Below are 21,630 nucleotides of genomic sequence, written 5' to 3'. Positions count from 1 at the left end.
TTTCTTCTTTTAGAAGCCATGCACCAGAAGAAACAGAAGCAGAGAAGTGCAAAGTTGAAGGTCCCTCACCAAGAACTCCTTGATGGTGGCGGCTTCTCAATAAACTGAGGGAGTTCCAGCTCAGGTGTCTCCACTGATCACAACTGAGATGGTCTCTCACTCCTTATGAGCTAAGGATGAGAGATTAATCTTTGGTTCAGTTCTAATTCTACTTCTGGGTTATCTGACCAGCTAGGCCTCAGTTCTGGGGCTGGCAGCTGCATGGACAACTTTCACAGGGCTCAGGTCGCCAGCACTTCTTGCTGTCAATCTACAGCATGCAACCACAAAAAGTCTATGAAGGAACAGCAGTGACACCAGGAATTAGGAAGTGCAGAAAGAAAACATCTAAACATCTTTGACTTACTAACTGTTCAGACTCATCTTTCAGCAAGATAGGGCCTGATCCAATGCCCCTGGCAGTCAATAGAAAAATTTCCATTAATTTCAATGGGCATTGGATCAGGCATTTAATTGTCTTGTAGAAAATTCTCTCTTTTCCAGATGTAATGATATGATGTTGTTGTGGTTATTACTATTTGTTCTTTGTAATTAGGGCTACTTCCTTCCTTTAAAAATAAAATTAAAAGTCTGTTGTTGTTTGTGATAGCACCTGTAATGTGCTAGGCACTTTGTGTGGAAAGAGGAATAGTCTCTGCCCCACGAAGCTTATGACAAACTGACAACTAGACAGCGGTCAGGGAAAGGGTTCTATAAAAGGGATTTTCTGAGTAGATCAGCAAGCTTCACTATAGGCAGTTCCGCAGAAGTAGGATTTTAGGAGGCACTTGAAAGAGGACAGGGTATGGAACTTGCAGATGAGAAGGCATAAAGGCTACTGACAGGTGGACATGACAAATCTTACATACCTTCAACATTCATTTGGACATTTATGTGCACAAGGACTGCAGGATTGGGTCTTTGTTGGAGAATAAATATTTAAAATCCTCATATAAAATAATGGCCAGACCCAATGGCCAATTAAAGTTAGTAGAAGACTTTCTATTGACTTCAGTGGGCTTTGGATCAAGTTCTAATTGAGAAATATCTATGGAAACATTTAATACTAAGTATCCGGGGGTAGCTGTGTTAGTCTGTATGCACAGAAACAACAAGGAATCCGGTGGCACCTTAAAGACTAACAGATTTATTTGGGCATAAGCTTTCATGGGTAAAAAACCCACTTCTTCAGATGCATGGAGTGAAAATTATGGATGCAGGCATTATTATACATGACGAGAAGGGAGTTACCTTACAAGTGGAGAACCAGTGTTGACAGGGCCAATTCAGTCAGAGTGGATGTAGTCCGCTCCCAATGATTGATGAGGAGGTGTCAATACCAAGAGAAAGCTTATGCCCAAATAAATCTGTTACTCTTTAAGGTGCCACCGGACACCTTGTTGATTTAATATTAAGGAAATTGTCATTTCAGAAAATAGGAACAAAGGAATCCAAACTAAAGATGGATTTGGAAGTATATGAAAAGTATTTTATTTAACAACTTTTTTAAATGGAGCTCTACCATTGTAATCCAATTAACAGGATCTTTATAAAGAACCAATGCTTTTAATTGTCAACTGTGTTTTTAAGCATCATCTCTTTAATCTTGCATGTTAATCAGGCTAACAAATTTATAATTCACTGCATAGAAATAACTTGTCCTGCATACAAGTAACTAGTTAAAATTCTTAATTAGATTATGGTGACTGTAGGAAAAAGTAGCTTTAAAAGTAAAATCACAGATTGTTATGACTAATGCTGTACAAATTAGCATAGAGTAGTTCAGACAGAATTATCCCAGAGACTTTGCAATTAGGAGCACCTATTAGTGCACTTTCTAAACTTTTATCAATTAATCATTACTCTCTTGACTAGTAAGAACAAAATTGAATATTGTGAATATGGGGAGAGTGATTAATTGTAAGTGGCAAATTGCTGACTGGCTCCATTATTACCTTTACTTTAAAGATTTTTAGAGAAAGTGTCTTATCAATTTTATGAATACATAAATTACACTAATGTGCTCAGTATCAGATGGATTTTTCATCCTACTTATTCAGTAGCAATTGTTCTCAAAATTATACAAAAAGATTTACAGTGCATGGGATATCATTCTGGTCACAATTGTCAAAAATGGGACCCTACAGTTTAGGCTTCTGAGTCCTTATTTAAACGTTTATCTGGCTTAATTTTCAAAAGTGCTAAGCACCAGCAAATCCCTTTCACTATAGCAGTCTTTTAAAATCTTGGCCCTTTAAATTATTCAATATATTTAGCATTTATTATTCCTATATTCCTAAATATAGCCAACCACCTTTTTTATTACTGTGCCCATGAAACAAAATGTGTTTGCTTTATTCTGAAATGTGTGTTTTAATATGGGTTTTTTTTTGGTGGGGCGAGGGGGTGGCTATGCAGTCAATCTACAACTGCAATAAATGCTCAGACTACAGTTTTTAAAGCAGGCTACATTTCAATGGGGTTTAGGTTCTTTGAAAATTCCAGTCTTACAGAATGCTAACTAAGGGCCTGATCCACTACTCATTGAAGTCAGTGGAAGGGAATTTTTCCTTGACTTTAAAACAGGATTGGATTAGGCCCTAAATTCTGTTAATACCTAAGTATTCTTAGGTTTTCAAGCACTGTGTGATGAAGCCATTTCAGCTGAATTGTCTTAATAAAAGTTCAAATTAGAAAAATGTCTCTCTCAGCTAACTCAGTGAGATGATAGCAGAGCAGAAAGGTAGTATTTTCTATAATGCTTATTACCAGATTCACACAGGGATATAGGACAGCCCCTGAAAATCTGGAAACTATCAAGAAATGTGATTTTAAATGCCATGAAATTGCTAGAAGTGTTTATCTTGGCTAATCTGAGATGAAGTCATCACTGCACATGGAACAACTCTGAAATATAGCACATGAAAATCCCCATGGAATAGTTAAGATTTTACATAGCTGAAAGACAAAGGTCTAAATAACACAGGGAAAAAACTAAGGAAGGGTGTTTTAGCAATCAGAGGTGCCTCCCTTGTCCCCCACTGCCAAAATACCACTGCTATAATCGAGATCCCCTTTCTAGAGAATTTTGTTGAAAATCAGTGTCCCTGAGGTTCCCTCACCCAAACAGATTTCATATGAAGATATATCTTTGCCAACAATTTCTAATGCTCCCTATGCTCAATATCATGATGGTTAATCACTGTTGCTGAGCATACTACACTACTAAGAGTACCAGGTCCTTCTTAACAGTGATTACAACACAGCATCTGGGAGAACAACAGTGAATAACTTACTGCAATTAAAGAGACAAGGTGGGGGAGGTCATATCTTTTATTGGACCATCTTCTGTGGGTGAGAGAGACAAGCTTTTGAGCCGCACAGAGCTCTTCTTCAGGTCAACTACAACTACACTGCTTACTGCAATTAAGTAATATGTGTAGCATCATAAATATGTGCAATGCTGTACAAACATAATAGACTGAGACAATCCTTGTCCCAAAGTTATAACCAGAAGTCAGATCAATGGCCATTGAAGTCAATGGAAAGTTCCCTATTTCCAATTCTTGCTAACAAGCACAGTGCTAATTTACTGTGAATGGTTCCAGTGACTTCAAACACTATGCTTTGGTTTCACTCCTGCAAATACAGCTAAGTTAGATCAGATAAATACAAGACAGGTCATCAGCTGGGGTGAAGAATTAGATCAGAAAGTTAAATCACCAGGCCATTTTTAGCTAATAAATGAAATTTTGAAGTACACCTCTACCCCGATATAACGCGACCCGATATAACATGAATTTGAATATAAAGCGGTAAAGCAGTGCTCCGGGGGGGGGGAAGGAGGGGAAGGGGGGCTGTGCACTCCGGTGGATCAAAGCAAGTTCTATATAACACGGTTTCACCTATAATGCGGTAAGATTTTATGTTCATGGCATACAAACAAGGAAGTTAGATTTTAAAAAACAAAACAACATAAATGACTCTTTTGCTAAGGCCACAAGATAACACTACTGTTATTCTTAGAATCCAGAATGATAACACACAAGAATCAAAAACAGGGACACACAAAGCAGGCTGCTCCCTAAGGCAGAGAAGCACAACTCACTCCACTGTGTTCTAAGATGGCTCTTTGCAAGAGGCCCAGATCCCATGCTTCCCTACAGAGCCCCCTAGCCTGAAAACAGGATCAGGAATTCCTCCCCCCCCCCACTCTTACAGCAATGACTTGCGATTCTAACACAGTCCTCAATATACAACACTACCCTCTAGTTCATTCCCAGCTCTATTCACCTTCTACTGTATCACACACACACTCTCTCTCTCTCTCTCTCTCTCTCTCTCTCTCTCTCGTGCACACACATTGCTACTGGCTCCAATATCTTTCATGTCTGAAAGCATCTAGTAGAGCAGGTGCACTGGAATTAACTTTCTTTCATAATTAAATTCTTTAATGTATCTAGTGAATGTTTGAGTATTTATATGACTGTAGCATCCAATGTATACCATACATGCATGAATTTCAATTACATTTCATAACACAATTATAGAAATTAATCTAAATTAAATATTTTCCTCTAGAGCTTGGATTCAAGGCTTGGGAACCACACAAATGATACGTTATTTAGTGAGTGCTTGGAGCCAAAAGAGAGTTCTGAAATCGTTAAAGGTAGCCATATAATACATGGTCGTAAAGAGGGAGTCACTAATGGCATCCTCTAGTAACACATCAAGAAGAAAATATCTGCTTAATAAAATGTAATATCAATCTGAGAGCTCGCTTGAATCCCCCCTCTGCGATTGATAAAGTGACCAAATGTGTAGTTTCAACAAACTGCAATCAAAATTGCAGAGCATATAATGATCATTGTAGCCAAAGGTTTGCAGACTTTCACTGCCTCTTACTGGCTTTTCCTAACCTGCTCAATCCTTAAGGGCTAAGGATTTTAAACAGGTTAACCATCTTCCCCTGCTTTTTCTTTCTTCCCCCTATCAAATGCAAGACATCTTGAGTTAGCATTTTAAATTATTCATTTGCACAAAATGGTTACGCTTTTTCCCTCTCCTGCTTCAGATGCTTTCTAAAGACCCACCTGTTCCATGAGATGTGCACTAGTCCTTGTATTAACTGTACTGCACCTGTTATTCTCTAAGTGCTTAGGGACTGCGACTCCATTTTATACGTGATGCTGAGTGGTGACCCAAAGCTAGTTGAAGCCAATGAGAGGCTTTCTATTCTCTTCAGTGGGCTTTGCTCATATACATTATTAATAAATATGGCAATGATGACCGGGGCCCCTAAGCATATAGTGGTGCTCCAGTCCAGAGGGAGGAGTGGGCACAGTAATCCAAAGAGAATGAATCTGAAACAGTTTAGCTGAAATTCAAGAGCCAGATCCACAGCTGATGTAAATCAGCAAAACTCCACTGACTTTAGTGGGGCTACATCAATTTACAGCAGCTGAGGATATAATCCCAGAAATGAAAAATGCACCAGTTGTTTGAAGTTTCAAACATCCGTTATGTGCACTCTCCTTTTGGTTTCAGAGTAGCAGCTGTGTTAGTCTGTATCTGCAAAAAGAACTTGAGTACTTGTGGCACCTTAAAGACTAACAAATTTATTTTAGCATGAGCTTTCGTGAGCTGCAGCTCACTTCTTCGGATGCATAGAATGGAACACACAGACAGGAGATATTTATACATACAGAGAACATGAAAAGGTGGAAGTATGCATACCAACAGGCAGAGTCTAATCAATTGAGATGAGCTATCATCAGTAGGAGGAAAATGGGCCATATGGCCCATATGGGCCATCTTAATTATCACTTCAAAAAGTTTTTTTTCCTCCTACTGATGATAGCTCATCTCAATTGATTAGACTCTTCCTGTTGGTATGCATACTTCCACCTTTTCATGTTCTCTGTATGTATAAATATCTCCTGTCTGTGTGTTCTATTCTATGCATCCGAAGAAGTGAGCTGCAGCTCACGAAAGCTCATGCTAAAATAAATTTGTTAGTCTTTAAGGTGCCACAAGTACTCCTGTTCTTTCTCCTTTTGGTGCGCAATCTGTGTGAAAGAGAGAGTAACAGTAGTACAGACAGAGCAGGGAAAGACTACACTGTATAGCAGCTCTCTAAATCTGTCTACCTCTCTGTTGTAATGAGTGAACATCCAGTGATTAATTTTAGATGTTTATCCGGTCTGTATTCAGTGTAAACATAGGGCAGGAAATTTGCCAATAGGCTCTCGTGAGATTTGCAGCACTTCCCAATTTAGGCTTGGTTAGACATACTGCAAGAAAAGCAATATTTCAACTAATATTGCCAAAACCAGGAAGAGAAAGGCACCATAATAAAAAATATTTACCAAACTTTTTTCACACCTCACGGTAAATTCATTTTGAATTGTGGGCCAAAGTATGGGTCCATTCTTATTTTATCTGAACCAGTTCCTCTAGCCCCAATAGTGATGGACCTCTGTTTCTAAACCATGAGGCCAGATTCTGATCTGGGGTATGCCTGTATTAATGTAGAATAATTAAATTGCCATCAAAAGTGTTCAGTTTTACACACCTTTGTAGCTGAGTGCAGAGTCTGGCATTTTGTCTGTGTACTACAGGGGAAGAGCTCATCATGAACTTTGTTATGCACTTACACAAAAATTTGCTTTACGTGCAAGTGAGTTAAGACCCACATTTTCTGGCCCGACTCTACTCCCTTTGCACCGATCTCAGAGTGCAAAGGGAGCAGAAAGTCTCTGTATCTCCCCAGCATATCTAGAGCTGGTATAGTCAGCTTCTTCATCAGCTATTGGTGTACAAGGCTTGTAAGGAGTTTAGCCAGAATGCAGTGTGCTTTAGCAATCCTCTACTGTCATATAATCCCTTGGGGCTGGAGCTAATTGTCATAGGTTAGAGCAGCCTCTAGGCTGCTGTAACCTAATTAAGGGCTGGTGTAGGTTGGTCTAGAGATCAAGGAGCTGAAAGTGGTTCTTTGATCCAGCCTGCCTGTCTGGTTTGAGTGGATGTCAACATAGAGGAGAATCTGAGACAATGTGTGTAAATCATTTGTTGGTTAGATCCCATGCATGTGATTCCCTGTATACAATTACATAAATGCTAAAATTAATTTAGTCTGTGCTACACAATTCTTTCAAAATATTACAATGATATGTGGAATATTCTTTATAAATTAATCAGGCTCTGAGTTGTATAAAATATTATCATTTTTCTGACTTTCTATGCATGAGCTAAGATGTGTAATAAATTCTGTAATAAACTGTTTAAAGCATGTTTTCCCTGCACACAGAACAGCTTGAAGATAATGTTTGGTATAAGTCTGTTTAAAAGCTTGAGGAAAAAAGTTAATAATCAAATATTGTACTGCTTTCTAGACAACATTTTAGTTATTTATGATTGTGATGGGGCGTGACTCACCACTGCAGCACCTCCTGCTGGCCATTCTGGGAATTAGCTCTGGTTCACCAGTGCGCCCTCATCTAGTGGTGTCTCGCTGCCATTGCTTCTGTCATCAGGACCCATGTTGCTCTCAGGACCACAGTGTCCTCTTCTGGAGGCAGCCCTTCGGCTGTGCCCCACTTGGTTCCCCCCCACTTTCAGGGGGCCAGCAATCCTCTGCACAGCCACTTGCCTCAGTGGCATGCTGCAGTCCATGGTCTAGCCACCTGCATCAGTGGCAACTGGGGCCAATGAGTAGGGGAACCCAGGCCCACCCACTACTCCGGGTTCTGGCCCTCTAGCTAGCAGCCACATGCTGAGTCACCTCCAACTCCCACCATCTGTTTCCCTGGGCCACTTCCCTGCAGCCCAGCACCTTCTTCATCCTTATATCAGGGCCTCAGTCTGGCAGCAGTCAGCCAGGAGCTCACTCGTGCTCTCCTGTCCCCTCCCAGAACTGCTCTGACCATGGTACCTCCTTCAGGGCAGCCAGTCCTCCCTCCTCAAACTCCAGTGAGTGACTGAAGTGGCTCTATTCACTATTCACCAGCCCTTTTTATATGGCTCAGCCTGTCCCTGACTGGCTGTCTCTCTAAAACTTCTCCCAATTGGCTGTCTCTACAAGCCGTTTTTCTAATTGGCTGTTTCCTGTGTAGCCTCCGTGGGGCTGCTTTAAACTCTCTTCTGCCAATGTGGGGCAGATGTCCCATCACAATGATGCTATTCAGAACCTTCCCCAATGGTTGATTCAGCAGCGGATAAAGTGTATGACTCAGTGAATAAATTTAAACTACATTAATTATCTTCAAACTTTGGATTTAGCAGTATTGGCTTTTCTGTTTCCAAAAGGACACCTTCATGGTCATAAACTACTATCTTTGGATGTGGGGAATAACAGAAACCCAGTGATGTATGCCATGGTGATACATGCCTTGGAAATAACATAGAGAAATTAGATTAGATAGTCTGAACAAATACTACAGTATGTCATCAACTTTTTGGCAATGGCATACAGTGATGCCTTAACTGAACCTGCAGTAAAGCATAATTGCCTCATATAGTTTATTTTTCAATAAAACTTGGTGTTATCCAAATTGGCTAGTGAGTACTACTATGGTAAACAATTATAGAAAAGTATGTTGTTGTATGTAAGCAGGCAGCCTTAACATATCTACCCTCTTTAGTTATGGCAACATCATATAGATCCCAAACCAATATTAACAATTTGAAGAAGAAAAACCCTTAAAATGGTTAATTTCTTAATGACAAATAATGCCCAAATCAAACTCATACCAAGTAGGAAATGCAGAATCATCCTATTGGGGACAGAGTTAAGGTTATGTGTCACTGTGGTTACTTAAATGTTTATTTGCTTAGAGTAGGGATGATGTGTGTTTTGTGAGAAGTATAGATATGTATCTAAGAGAAAGTGATTTATGTAGTTGTGAAACTTTATTTTGAATGTCCTGGGTTTGAGTTGGGAATTATTTGCCCTTAGCAACCTTAACTGTTTTGAATTAAGTATTTTCAAAGACTGATAGTTATCTACCTTTAGGGTTGGTAAATATGAATCTGTCATCTTGGCCTGAAAGGGACCATAAATGGAGTGAGTGTAGCTTTCAGTATCTATAAACTGAAAACAGACTGAGGGACTTTGCCCTGAGCTATTTGGGAACATTGCTGTTAATGGGTGGTTTGGCCCATTACTCATTCTGCAGCATATAATATATATACTTATCTCATAGAACTGGAAGGTCATCAAGTCCAGCCCCCTGCCTTCACTAACAGGACCACATACTGATTTTGCCCCTGATCCCTAAGTGGCCCCCTCAAGGATTGAGCTCACAACTCTGGGTTTAGCAGGCCAATGCTCAAACCACTGAGCTATCCCTCATTTGCATAAATGGCTCAGTGGCTGTTCTGGTGAGAAGAGAAAAAATCCTTTCAGTTTAGCCAGTGAATATCAGTGAGGAATGTAGGGGTGAATATTCTTTGGACTGCTAACAAAACACAAAACTGAAAAATAAATTAACATTTTCACGTAAAGGAAAAATATCTCATATAGACCAGAAAGTTGTAAGGAAGTAATGGCGGGAGGGTAGAAGGAAGAGTAGAATTTTTGTGTAGCTAAGAGAAAAAGAAATTTGAAATGCAGAAACTTTCCCAGCAAGGGGTAGGATGGAAACTGAGGCCCCAATCTTGCAAATATTTACATGTATGCTTAACTTTCAGTATGTAAATAATCCCTTTGGCTTTACATTTAAACATGTATGTAAGTGTTTTCAGTATCAGGGCTAAAAGAGACATCAGGAAATAAAATAATTCTCAATAAATAAAGTGCTGAATGTTTATTGGGATAGCGCCATTTTAAAGGTAATATTGGTGTTAAAGTATCAAGAACCAACAATAGCACATTTTAAAAAAACCACACACACATACCTCACATAGTTGCAAAATCAAGATAATAAATCCCTGTCTCCAACAACTAAAATGTCTGTCTTAGAACTGTTTGAAACAATTTATGAAGACAACCTTGACAAATAAGTTGAAAATGCTGTCTAATATATATCTATTATATATAGATAGATGTATGTATGTATTAAGATTTAACTTTACTATTTCTCATGAACCATTGATATCAGTGAGATGTCCATTTAAAACAGCAGTACAGAAGTACCCCAGGGAACTCCAGCAGGGAAGGTCTTAAAAAATATTACATTTTAAAGAGGCAAGCACTCAAAAGAAACTTGCAAAGTTGTTATGATTAAAAAGAAATCCAAACCTTTCTATAAGCACAAAGCTCTTTCATCATAAAAATGAAAATGCATAAGAGCTGCTTGTGGTAAAGCCAATTGAAAGAATCAGCTTAGTATGAAATGCTTCCAGTATATTCATAAAGAAAGATGGACATTTCACTGGTGGAGAACAAATCCAGCCCTTGAAGCTTAAGATGGCAGCTTTGCCTAACAAATGTCACCTCTGCTTATGTTCCAGTGATTTCTGGTTTCCTGGTTTGCCTGAGAAGTCTCACTTCTAATAGTCTATACCAGAAGAATCCTCCAGCCAGAAGGGTAAAAAAAGAAGCTGATATTACATACCAAACAATCAGTGAGCAATTCACCTGGCTGTGATGCTAGCTAAATCATAGTACTGTACAGTGAAAGTTTCCATTTTTAATATTATACAGAAAGTCTGAAATATGAAAGTGAGCCCGAAATGAAAATATGTTGGTGGGAGTTGGGGATGCTTGGCATTTACAGATCTGGCTTAAAAAGAAGCATTTCAAATTTTTTGTTTCAAATTTCCCTTAGAATTCACATGCTCTGTTTTGTGTGTTCCTGTCTTCATTCTGTATGTGGAAGCAGGGGTGGCTCCAGGCACCAGCACGCCAAGCGCGTGCCTGGGGCGGCAAGCCATGGGGGGCACTCTGCCGGTCGCCGCAAGGGTGGCAGGAAGGTTGCCTTCGGCGGCCTGCCTGCAGGGGGTCCGCTGGTCCCGCGGCTTCGGCGGAACTCCTGCAGACTGCTGCCGAATTCATGGGACCGGGGACCTCCCGCAGGCAAGCCGCCGAAGGCAGCCTGCCTGCCGTGCTTAGGGCGGCAAAATACCTAGAGCCGCCCCTGTGTGGAAGGTAGTTACAAATGAGGCTACTCTACAGCTACATGTGCGTTTATTACTCTGTCATGGGAGAGCTGCTACCGTGATCACTTATTTTGAAAGAGAAATATTGCAATTCAGTGCTGGTGAAACTGTGGGCTAAGGACACTGTGCCAGTGCAGTCTGGGAACTGACCAGGGAAGCTCAGAGCAATCCAATCAAAAGTGAGCACAGTTTGTTTGTTCTCAGGCAGCAGGAATGGCCCCTCCTGGGGTCTCTGGGATTTGACACGGATCAGGTCAGTGGTATTTGAGGAAAGATCTCTGGCTCACTGGTGGAGAATGCAGGGCTGGGAAACCACAGAGAAAGGCTGAGTGCAGAGACTCTGAGTCAGAGGTGGTTGAGATAGTAAGGAACGTTGGGGTTCCCTGGAGACCTCTTCCATTCGGTTCTGGAAGAAGGCCTACAGGGAAGAAGGAAGCAAGGATTTGAGATCCTAGAATTGAAGTCACTGTAAAAGTGTGTAAAATGTTGTACTCTATATAAAGTTATTAACATGTGTATCTAACCATGTTAACTTGTAATAATACATTAGTAATACTAGTACACACTATACTGTATACAGTGCTATAATAAAAGAAATAATGTAAGCTATTTATTACAGTGTGTGTATGTGCATATATATAAAATTAAATACTTTGCGTTTTCATATTGCCTTCAATCCAAGGATCCGAAAACTCTTCACAGACAGTACACATAGTGAATTAAGCCTTACAGCGTTCCTTTGACAGTGGCAATTATTAGTATTCCTATTTTATGTCTGAGGAAACTGAGGCACTGAAAGGTTAAATGGCTTGGCTGAGGTCACTCTGCGAGTAATAATACAATCATGAAAACAGTTTTAATCATTAGGTTAATTAAAAACCCCTTTTCTGTACAAAACCTTATTATTGAGCTTAAAATTCAATCTCCGTTAACAATAAGAAGGATGAAATAATGGTTGGTTGTGACATCGGGAGGTGATCACTTTTCTGATGTTCATTAAGCCGGGGGGGATACCTAGCTATCCATACATAGATTTGTAAGAGAGGAAAAGAGCATACTTCAAACAGTGCTCAACCTTCAAAAATATATCTCAAAGTAAAGTGAATAAAAGTTAAATGAAGAAACAAACTATACATGAAAGCTGTAATGGAAGAAAATGTACACAATAGACATGGAATCCTCCCAAACATAGAGACAAATTCTGCTCTTGTTTATACTGGGGTGCATCTGGAATAACTCTGACATTAATGTAGTTACACTGGTGTAAATCCAGAGTAAGCGGGGTCAGAACTTGGCCCATTGGATATAGGACAAAACTAATATGTTTTGCATCATGCAAAATACTTCAAAAGATATGTTTGCAAAATATCACCCTGTAGAATCACGCCTGCTTAAATTAGATTTAAAAAAATCAGAGAAACTTTTTGTCTAGTTGACTGTGTCTGAGATGACCAAATTGTCTCCACACTTATGCCAGTGCCAGTCAGGAGTGATTCTAGCTCCACTGTAGTCAATGGTGTAAGACTAGTGTGCGATGAAAAACAAGTCTTTTGCCTCTCAATTGGAATTAGTGGTATCAATGTTCAGGTTTAACATTAAAGGCCAGATCCTACCCTGATTTTAAGCAACAAACCTCCACTGATTTCAACTATGCTATCCTAATGTACACCAGCTGACAATCTGGCCCAAGGATCAAATAAGTATAATATGAATATATTCCCTGTATTCTACATTCACTCCAAACTACTTTGTTGAGCAACTGGAATATAAACACAAATGCAAACATTTACAACATAGACATAAGAACATACGAACAGCCATACTGGGTCAGACCAAAGGTCCATCTAGCCCAGTATCCTGTCTTCCAACAGTGGCCAGTGCCAGGTGCCCAAGAGGGAATGAACAGAACAGGTAATCATCAAGTGATTCATCTCCTGTCACTCATTCCCAGCTTCTGGCAAACAGAGGCTAGGGACACTATTCCTGCCCATCCTGGCTAATAGCTATTGGTGGACCTATCCTCCATGAATTTATCTAGTTCTTTTTTGAACCCTGTTATAGTCTTGGCCTTCACAACATCCTCTGGCAAGGAGTTTCAAGGTTGACTGTGTGTTGTGTGAAGAAATACTTCCTTTTATTTGTTTTAAACCTGCTGCCTATTAATTTCATTTGGTGACCCCTAGTTCTTGTGTTATGAGAAGTAGTAAACAACCCTTCCTTATCTACTTTCTCTACATCAGTCATGATTTTATAGACCTCAATCATATCTCCCCTTAGCCGTCTCTTTTCCAAGCTGAAAAGTCCCAGTCTTATTAATCTCTCCTCACGTGGAAGCCGTTTCATACCCCTAATAATTTTTGTTGCCCTTTTCTGAACCTTTTCCAATTCCAATATATCTTTTCTGAGATGGGCAGTCACATCTGCATGCAGTATTCAAGATGTGGGCATACTATGGATTTATATAGAAGCAACATGATATTTTCTGTCCTATTATCTATCCCTTTCTTAATTATTCCCAGCATTCTGTTTGCTTTTTTGACTGCTGCTGCACACTGAGTGGATGTTTTCAGAGAACTATCCACAATGATTCCAAGATCTCTTTCTTGAGTGGTAACAGCTAATTTAGACTCCATCATTTTATATGTATAGTTGGGATTATGCTTTCCAATGTGCATTACTTTGCATTTATCAACATTAAATTTCATCTGCCATTTTGTTGTCCAGTCACCCAGTTTTGAGAGATCCTTTTATAGCTCTTTGCAGTCTGCCTGGGTCTTAACTATCTTTAGTAATTTTGTATCATCTGCAAATTTTGCCACCTCATTGTTTACCCCTTTTTCCAGATCATTTATGAATATGTTGAATAGGACTGGTCCCAGAACAGACCCCTGAGGGACACCACTATTTACCTCTCTCCATTCTGAAAACTGACCATTTATTCCTACCCTTTGTTTCCTATGTTTTAACCAGTTACCAATCCATGAGAGAACCTTCCCTCTTATCCTATGGCAGCTTACTTTGCATAAGAGCCTTTGGTGAGGGACCTTGTCAAAGGCTTTCTGAAAATCTAAGTACACTATAGCCACTGGATCCCCTTGGTCCATGTGTTTGTTGACCCTCACAAAGAATTCTAGTAGATTGGTGAGGCATGATTTCCCTTTACTAAAACCATGTTGACTCTACCTCAACAAATTATGTTCAGCTATATGTCTGACAATATTGTTCTTTATTATAGTTTGAACCAGATTTTCTGGTACTGAAATCAGGCTTACAGGCCTGTAATTGCCAGGATCACCTCTGGAGCCCAAGGTGGAATGCTGCAAAAGTCATATTACGGGGATGATTGTATAAGTCTTGTGTCAACCAGGGAAAAAGTTAGACCAAAATGAATGCCTTGAAACCTTAATCAGAGAGTTGGAATAAAAACACAAAACCTTAAGACTCAAAGGACTTGCTTGTGGGAGACAGTTAATATCTTATTTTCTAAAAAAAAAAGTATTATTTCTTATCAAACTGTTGGAGAGAATGTTTTTTGAAAAATGAAATAAGGCAAACACCATTACTATAGGTCCCAGTGATCTTCTTCCCATCCATGGAGTGAGGGTAGCCAAAGCAGGCACAAGGTAGTGAATATGGAAGGTAGGGACAACAGAGGTTCAGCTGCATGAGGCCAGGATCCTGTGAGATGTAATCTGAAGGTATAGGTAGGTAAGGTATGGGTATAAATTAAGGCAGTAATGCAATGAGCCTATAAGCCTCAAGGCCTATCAGGCAATAGATTAGCTAAATTCATCAAGGCCTATGGCCCAAAAACCTTAGCATAAGCAGGTAACCAGGAGTAACTCTGGATCATAAGATATGACAAGATAGAATGCTGTAATATGTATGATTAAACTGATGACAGGTAATGACAAAATGCCAGTTTATACCAGCATCAGTAGACATTCAACCATAAGAATGCCATGGTAGAAGGCCTAGTAACCTATGGGAAAAGGACACCCCATCATTAGTAGGGTGAGGAAATACAGATAAGGAAAAGGGGCTGAAGTCCCTATTGAATATGCATTAGGCATAGTAGGCATTATATGCATTAAGAATTAGTACCATAATACCACAAGCATCTGATGAAGAGGGTATTCACCCACGAAAGCTCATGCTCCAATACGTCTGTTAGTCTATAAGGTGCCACAGGACTCTTTGCTGCTTTTACCATATTATAAAAGCTGTATATGGCCTGTGTGCCTTGGGAGATGTCAGAATGACTTTCATTGGTGCTGGTGATGATGATGAGGATGATGACTAGCACTTTGGGTTATTCTGCAAGAGATGGTGTGATTATATAGATGCTCAGATGTGGGATTTTTTGACCATCTTATATTATATATATGCTCTGCTTGGCTGGAGTGTTTGGGATTTTTGCTAACTGTGCTAATAAAAATATTACAAAGGCAAAACACCTTTCCTAAGTGTAAGTGCCTCTCAAGTACACACTGAGTTCCTCATAATAACTAATACCTCTGGCTCTGGTCACAGGGCAGAACCCTGACAAACTACTGTGTTAATTTACTTTTCTTATTAATTATATAACTAATGCTCAATCAATATAGCAAGCAACAGAGAGCCCTTCGTTGCTAAATCCGTGTGCTCAAGGAATTAGGAAATGGAGCTAGGGTGCATGCACTCTCTGTACTTCACTTGTGACTACCTGGAAGTTAATGCCCCTAGAAGCAGCCTGCATGCCTGCTGCTCTCTGCAGAAGGTGATACAGCATAGATATGGAGGGGACAATCCAATAGTAGAAGGAGACCTTCCAACCATTGTGTAGGATTCTTGTTGTCCTCCACTTTAAATGTAAAACAGCAGACCTCAGCCTCTTGCAAGGGAAGGTGCAGAGGGCATTAATGGTGTCATGCCAGCATGGGAGAGAAAATCTGTATCTGGCCTTCAACAAACCAATGAAACTGATGATACCAAAGTGCAATGTACAGAGTGAACAAACTGGAAAAATTTCTCCTGAGAGGTGGGTGCCAATGCCATTACAGTGTGTTAACACCATTAAAGAAGATGGACTCCCTTACCCATACAGGAGTGTATGTTTTATATCTTGTACATTCCAGGATACAATGACCACATTTGTCTTCTGACTAGTTAGGGAACAAAAGATCAAAAGAATGTACAATGATTATCTCAGAAGAGTTTATTCTCCAAGGGCCTCATTGTGGGCCTGGTTCCCTGCTTCTTTGCATGCAATATGTTGATTGATACTTCTATGTAAAGATGGCCCTTTGAGATTTCTGAGGGGAACCCTAATGAACTAGATTTTCCTCATTCTAGATTATTAACAATACCTATGGACAGTAAACATTGTCACAGAGTGGAGAGGACTCAGGGGGCCTGGGCCAAAGCAATTTCAGGGGCCCCTTCCATAAAAAAAGTTGCAATACTATAGAATACTATATTCTTATGGGAGCCCCTGTGGGGCATGGGGCAAATTGCCCCACTTGCCCCGTCCTCCCTCCACCCCCCACCCCCATGTGGCCCTGGAGAGGACATGGTCTAGGATTTATAAAGAAGTCCATGCTGATGAGCAGTTTTAGAGTGAAAAGCAAGAGCCCTATGAGTCAATAGGGCTCAAAATCCCCTCTTTTTTCTATGGTGAATTATCCACCTAGATCTTGGTGGTTCCAGTTAGTCTCGGTCTCAATCTCTCTAGTTCTCTCTGGAAGTCTGGGAAATGTAGCCACCATGTCAGCTATGGTAGTAGATCTAGCTTCTGTTTAAAAATTCCAAAGATGTACCTTTTTTTTTTTTTTTGGCCTCTGACACTGTGCAAAGTGATTTAGCCAACAACTGTTAGAATTAGCAGAGCTCGAGCCAATTTATTAAGCATAAATTACTTCCAAGTTTAGCTAGAATAACTTAGACTCTTGACCCTCCTCAGATGTGTAGCCAATAGGACCTTTCTGGCGGCATCTTTAATGTCACTGGAGACATAAATACAAAATCTATCACTCAGGAGCATGGACATCATGTAGATTTGTGACAGTTTCTGAAGATCTTTAGGTCCATAAATTAATGACTGGATTACACTGTTGTTCTTCATTTACTACTCAAACCTAGTAACAGGATTATAGAAGTTAGAGTTGGAAAAGACCTCCTACTGCAATTTACTTCATCCACCACTGCTCTTCCAGTGCAAGATTGTCTCACTACATTAGAAACTAATATCAATTTTTAATATAGTGCCTGATCATCCTCTAATTTAAATTAGACCAGCAGGGAGTAGGGAAGGTTCATCATGTAGATTAAAAACTACTCTGTGTTCTGCTTAATCATTTCTTGTTGTTATGAGGAGCCAAGTCCTGCAATTCTTTCTCAGACAAGTTTCCTATTTACTGCAAAGGAGAGAGAATGGATACAAGAGAATGGAAACTGTTTATGCAGAAAATGGTGTACTGCATGTCAGCTGTGGTATAGCATTGCCTGACTTTTTAAATGTAACTCACAATTATGATACTAGACTTGGGGAAATTATCTTATACTATGTCTTTATCTTAGCTGAAGTAGTTGTCTGGACTCTATATGAGATTATTTGATTTAAACTATAAAGCTATGTACCTAAGGTGTGTTCATCAATCTAGTACCCGAACATCTCACAAACATTAATAATAGATTTTATCCTCACAATACTACCGCGAGGTAGGGAATTATTAAACCTTCTGGACAGATGGGGAAGTGAGGGTACAGGTGATTTGTCCAAGGCTCTACGGGAAGCCTGTGGCTAAGCAGGAAATTTAAACCAGCTCTCCTGAGTCACAGCAAGAGCCTTTTAAACTAGGGCAGTCTTTCTCCCCCTGAAATGTAAGGTGCTATAGTTTTCACATCCACCATCAGGTCTTTCCTGGCATTTGAATCCTGAACTTCTGACACTGTAGGTAAGATTTAGTCCTCAAAGCCACCAAGCAAGTATCATGCATTCTGGCTGCATGGCAATTATACAAAATACTCAAATGGACATTGGTAAGTGCTAAACCCTGATTGCTCTCAGCAAAAATGCAGACATGGGAACTGCACCCAAGGACACATCTGCAAAAATAATGTGTTCTGCAGTCCACTGAAATTTTCGGTTTCACTACTTTTGTCTTCAGCAGGGAAATGTTTGGCTGGCGGACTTTGATTCTAAGCAGCTCAATTCCAGATATGGCTCACTAACAGTAGCTTGTTCCACCTCGCTGCCAATGGACTGGAACAATTTGACATCGGATCCTTCACCCTTTCAATGATATCTTCTCTAAATAAGAGGTGTGATGAGTAGTAACACCAAATAACAGTGTTAGTCTCTGTACCCAGCTCTGCAGTGGTGCCAGTCAGACACCCAAAAGCCATGAGAAATGGCTAATACAATTTAAACAATTGTATTAACAACAATTTAATTCACTTTTTTTCTACAGATTTTTTTTCTACACACACAGCATTTGGCAGCTTAAAGATAGAATATTTAAGTAACTTCCCAACCTGCCTCTATCTATATCCCCAACTTAAAAGCTTTGCCAACTAAAAAGAAAATCAAATTAAAGTTAGCAGGCTACCTGTAAAGATAAAGTGGTTGGTGGGCTGACTTTCATTAGAGATATCACATTACAGCAACAATCTAAAGAATCTTGTTAAATGTCAGCCTTCTTAGCAAAGAAATTGTAGATGTTAAAATGGAATGCAATTTTGAGACAGAGATTTGGGTAAATTACTCAAATATGCAGAGTCATGTTTTCTAACATGCATTCATAATCTTTTACTTGCAAATAACTTTAAAAAAAATAAAAATAAACTAAGGAATCTCTGGCATAAAGAATATAATCCACACAACAGCCTGTGTTTTGTCTAACAACTGATGTACAGTACTGTATTCCTTTCAGCAGTTGGCATGATACCTGATGAGAAATGAGGTCTCATCATTGTCAAATGTCCTGTCAATTCACATGCCAGATCTTTACACCACTACAGGCTCAGGTCAATGCTGATCACTGACTGTTAGTTTGACTATACAACCTCCTCTTAAAATTACATTTCATGAATATAAGGCTTCTACCGAATAAGTTGGACTGTTGGGCCCCAATACTGCTGTCTGGTACTGACAGATGGACCCTTACACCCATGTGAAGCAACATTGACTCAGTGGGATTGTGGAAGGATCTCACTGGGCATAAAGTAGTGTGCACATGGATCAGATTGCAAGATTGGGGCCCAAATAATAAAGACGCTAGACAACAAAGAGGATGTATCAATAATGTGTATTTGTCCATACAATAGCACCATTCTGGAAGGAGTCCAGTAACTGGGAGGGATTGCAACTGCTTTGGAGGACAGGCTCATAATTCAAAATGATCTGGACAAATTGGAGAAATGGTCCGAGGTAAACAGGATGAAGTTTAACAAAGACAAATGCAAAGCGCTCCACTTAGGAAGGAAAAAATCAGTTTCACATATACAGAATGGGAAGAGACTGTCTAGGAAGGAGTACGGCAGAAAGGGATCTAGGGATTATAGTGGACCACAAGCTAAATATGAGTCAACAGTGTGATGCTGTTGCAAAAAAAGCAAACGTGATTTTGGGATGCATTAACAGGTGTGTTGTGAGGAAGACATGAGAAGTCATTCTTCCGCTCTACTCTGCGCTGGTTAGGCCTCAACTGGAGTATTGTGTCCAGTTCTGGGCACCGCATTTCAAGAAAGATGTGGAGAAATTGGAGAGGGTCCAGAGAAGAGCAACAAGAATGATTAAAGGTCTTGAGAACATGACCTATGAAGGAAGGCTGAAATAATTGGGTTTGTTTGGTTTGGAAAAGAGAAGACTGAGAGGGGACATGATAGCAGTTTTCAGGTATCTAAAAGGGTGTCATAATGAGGAGGGAGAAAACTTGTTCACCTTAGCCTCTAAGGATAGAACAAGAAGCAATGGGCTTAAACTGCAGCAAGGGAGGTTTAGGTTGGACATTAGGAAAAAGTTCCTAACTGTCAGGGTGGTTAAACACTGGAATAAATTGCCTCGGGAGGTTGTGGAATCTCCATCTCTGGAGATATTTAAGAGTAGGTTAGATAAATGTCTATCAGGGATGGGATAGACAGTATTTGGTCCTGCCATGAGGGCAGGGGACTGGATTCAATGACGTCTCGAGGTCCCTTCCAGTCGTAGAATCTATGAATCTATGAAAACTACACTGAATGCTGCGTTGGCTTTGAAATCCCCATTATGTTATATGTGATACTTATATTAAACCACAATGACCCAGGAGATTCCCTCAGGAAAAAAATAGTTGTTCAATTGCTATTAGTTGGCCTCAGCATTCCTTGTTTCAGAACAGGTGAAATCAAACATGGAATGTATTCAAAACAGAGAAACTATCATATATTTTGAAGACTCATTTGAATAAATTTTATTATGCTTGGTCTTTGACAATGACTGGTTTGGGGCTCACTTTGATCCAAATTATGCCCTGAGACATATGTAGAAAACGATACCTGGAATAGGATCTGGCCCACTGTTCCTACTTTCCCCCATGAATAAGATTATTTTTAATCTTACTAACACAAGGATGTAGCTGTACTGTGTGTCCGTGAGCAGCATAGGATTGGAGACTTTGTTGTTTACAAGATTTCATTTTACATCCTCTGCAGAAACATTTCCTTAAATGCAGAATCGTCTGTATTTTATCACATAAAATGAAACAAAGAAAAAAGTCCCCACAGACAGTACAGAATACATCAATTGTATCTTTCCTCAATATGAGCAGAATCTCTGAAAGAAAAGGATCAAGCAATTCTTTAAAGTTCAGATCTTGAAATCGATAAATTTTCATCTGCTTCCACCTCTCCTTCCCCAGTCCCACCCTGTGCTTAATTATCTCTAAATATCTCAATACAGAGAAATGCCCTGATGTATATTGGGCTGACCTGGTTTTAAAAAAGGGTGCTGTATAGAAGAAACAGGAAAAGAAAGTGAAAAGAACACAAAGGCGAACATTCAGGGTTGATCAGGCATGCTGTATTTGTGACAATACAGAATGCCAAGGTGAAATAGATTATGGAAGCATTAAGAGCCTGCCACATTGAAAGGAAAGTGAAGATGGCTTTTGATAGTAAAACACTGAAATCTTATTGAATGAGGATCAAGGTTGTAAATGAAAACAACATCTGGCTTTGATTGTTAAAACCTGATTGCAAAAGGGAAAACATGTTATGTTACACTGGTTAGCATTAGAAACTTGGAAAAATTGGCATTTTTAAAAAAAAAAGTCAGACAGACATAGCAAACAAGCAGCTGTTGGAGATGGGCAAGCTTCCCTCTGGAACATGTTACAATATATATATTTGCCCCCTCCACAAAGGAGACATTTTGGAGCATGGTTGGAGGGGCATGGCCAAAGCTGGCTGGCTCCAGCCATCCCCAGCTGGTGGTATGGCTCCTGGTGGAATTCCCAGCTGGCTGACAGGTCC

At 39.8% G+C, this 21,630-nt stretch overlaps 1 protein-coding gene across 1 annotated transcript in view; it reads left to right on the top strand.

Moving 5' to 3' along the window:
• The window catches only part of CABCOCO1 (ciliary associated calcium binding coiled-coil 1), a 144,356-nt gene that overhangs the window by 2,485 nt on the left and 120,241 nt on the right, over nucleotides 1-21,630 (top strand). The window contains exon 2 of the mRNA XM_039482825.1: nucleotides 10,492-10,568. The gene's annotated coding sequence lies outside the window, so the exon portion shown is untranslated. The remainder of the gene's footprint in view (nucleotides 1-10,491; nucleotides 10,569-21,630) is intronic.

Source organism: Mauremys reevesii, linkage group 7 (genome assembly GCF_016161935.1).
Source record: "Mauremys reevesii isolate NIE-2019 linkage group 7, ASM1616193v1, whole genome shotgun sequence".
Classification (NCBI taxonomy): Eukaryota; Metazoa; Chordata; order Testudines; family Geoemydidae; genus Mauremys; species Mauremys reevesii.
This window is presented reverse-complemented; position numbering and strand designations above follow the sequence as displayed.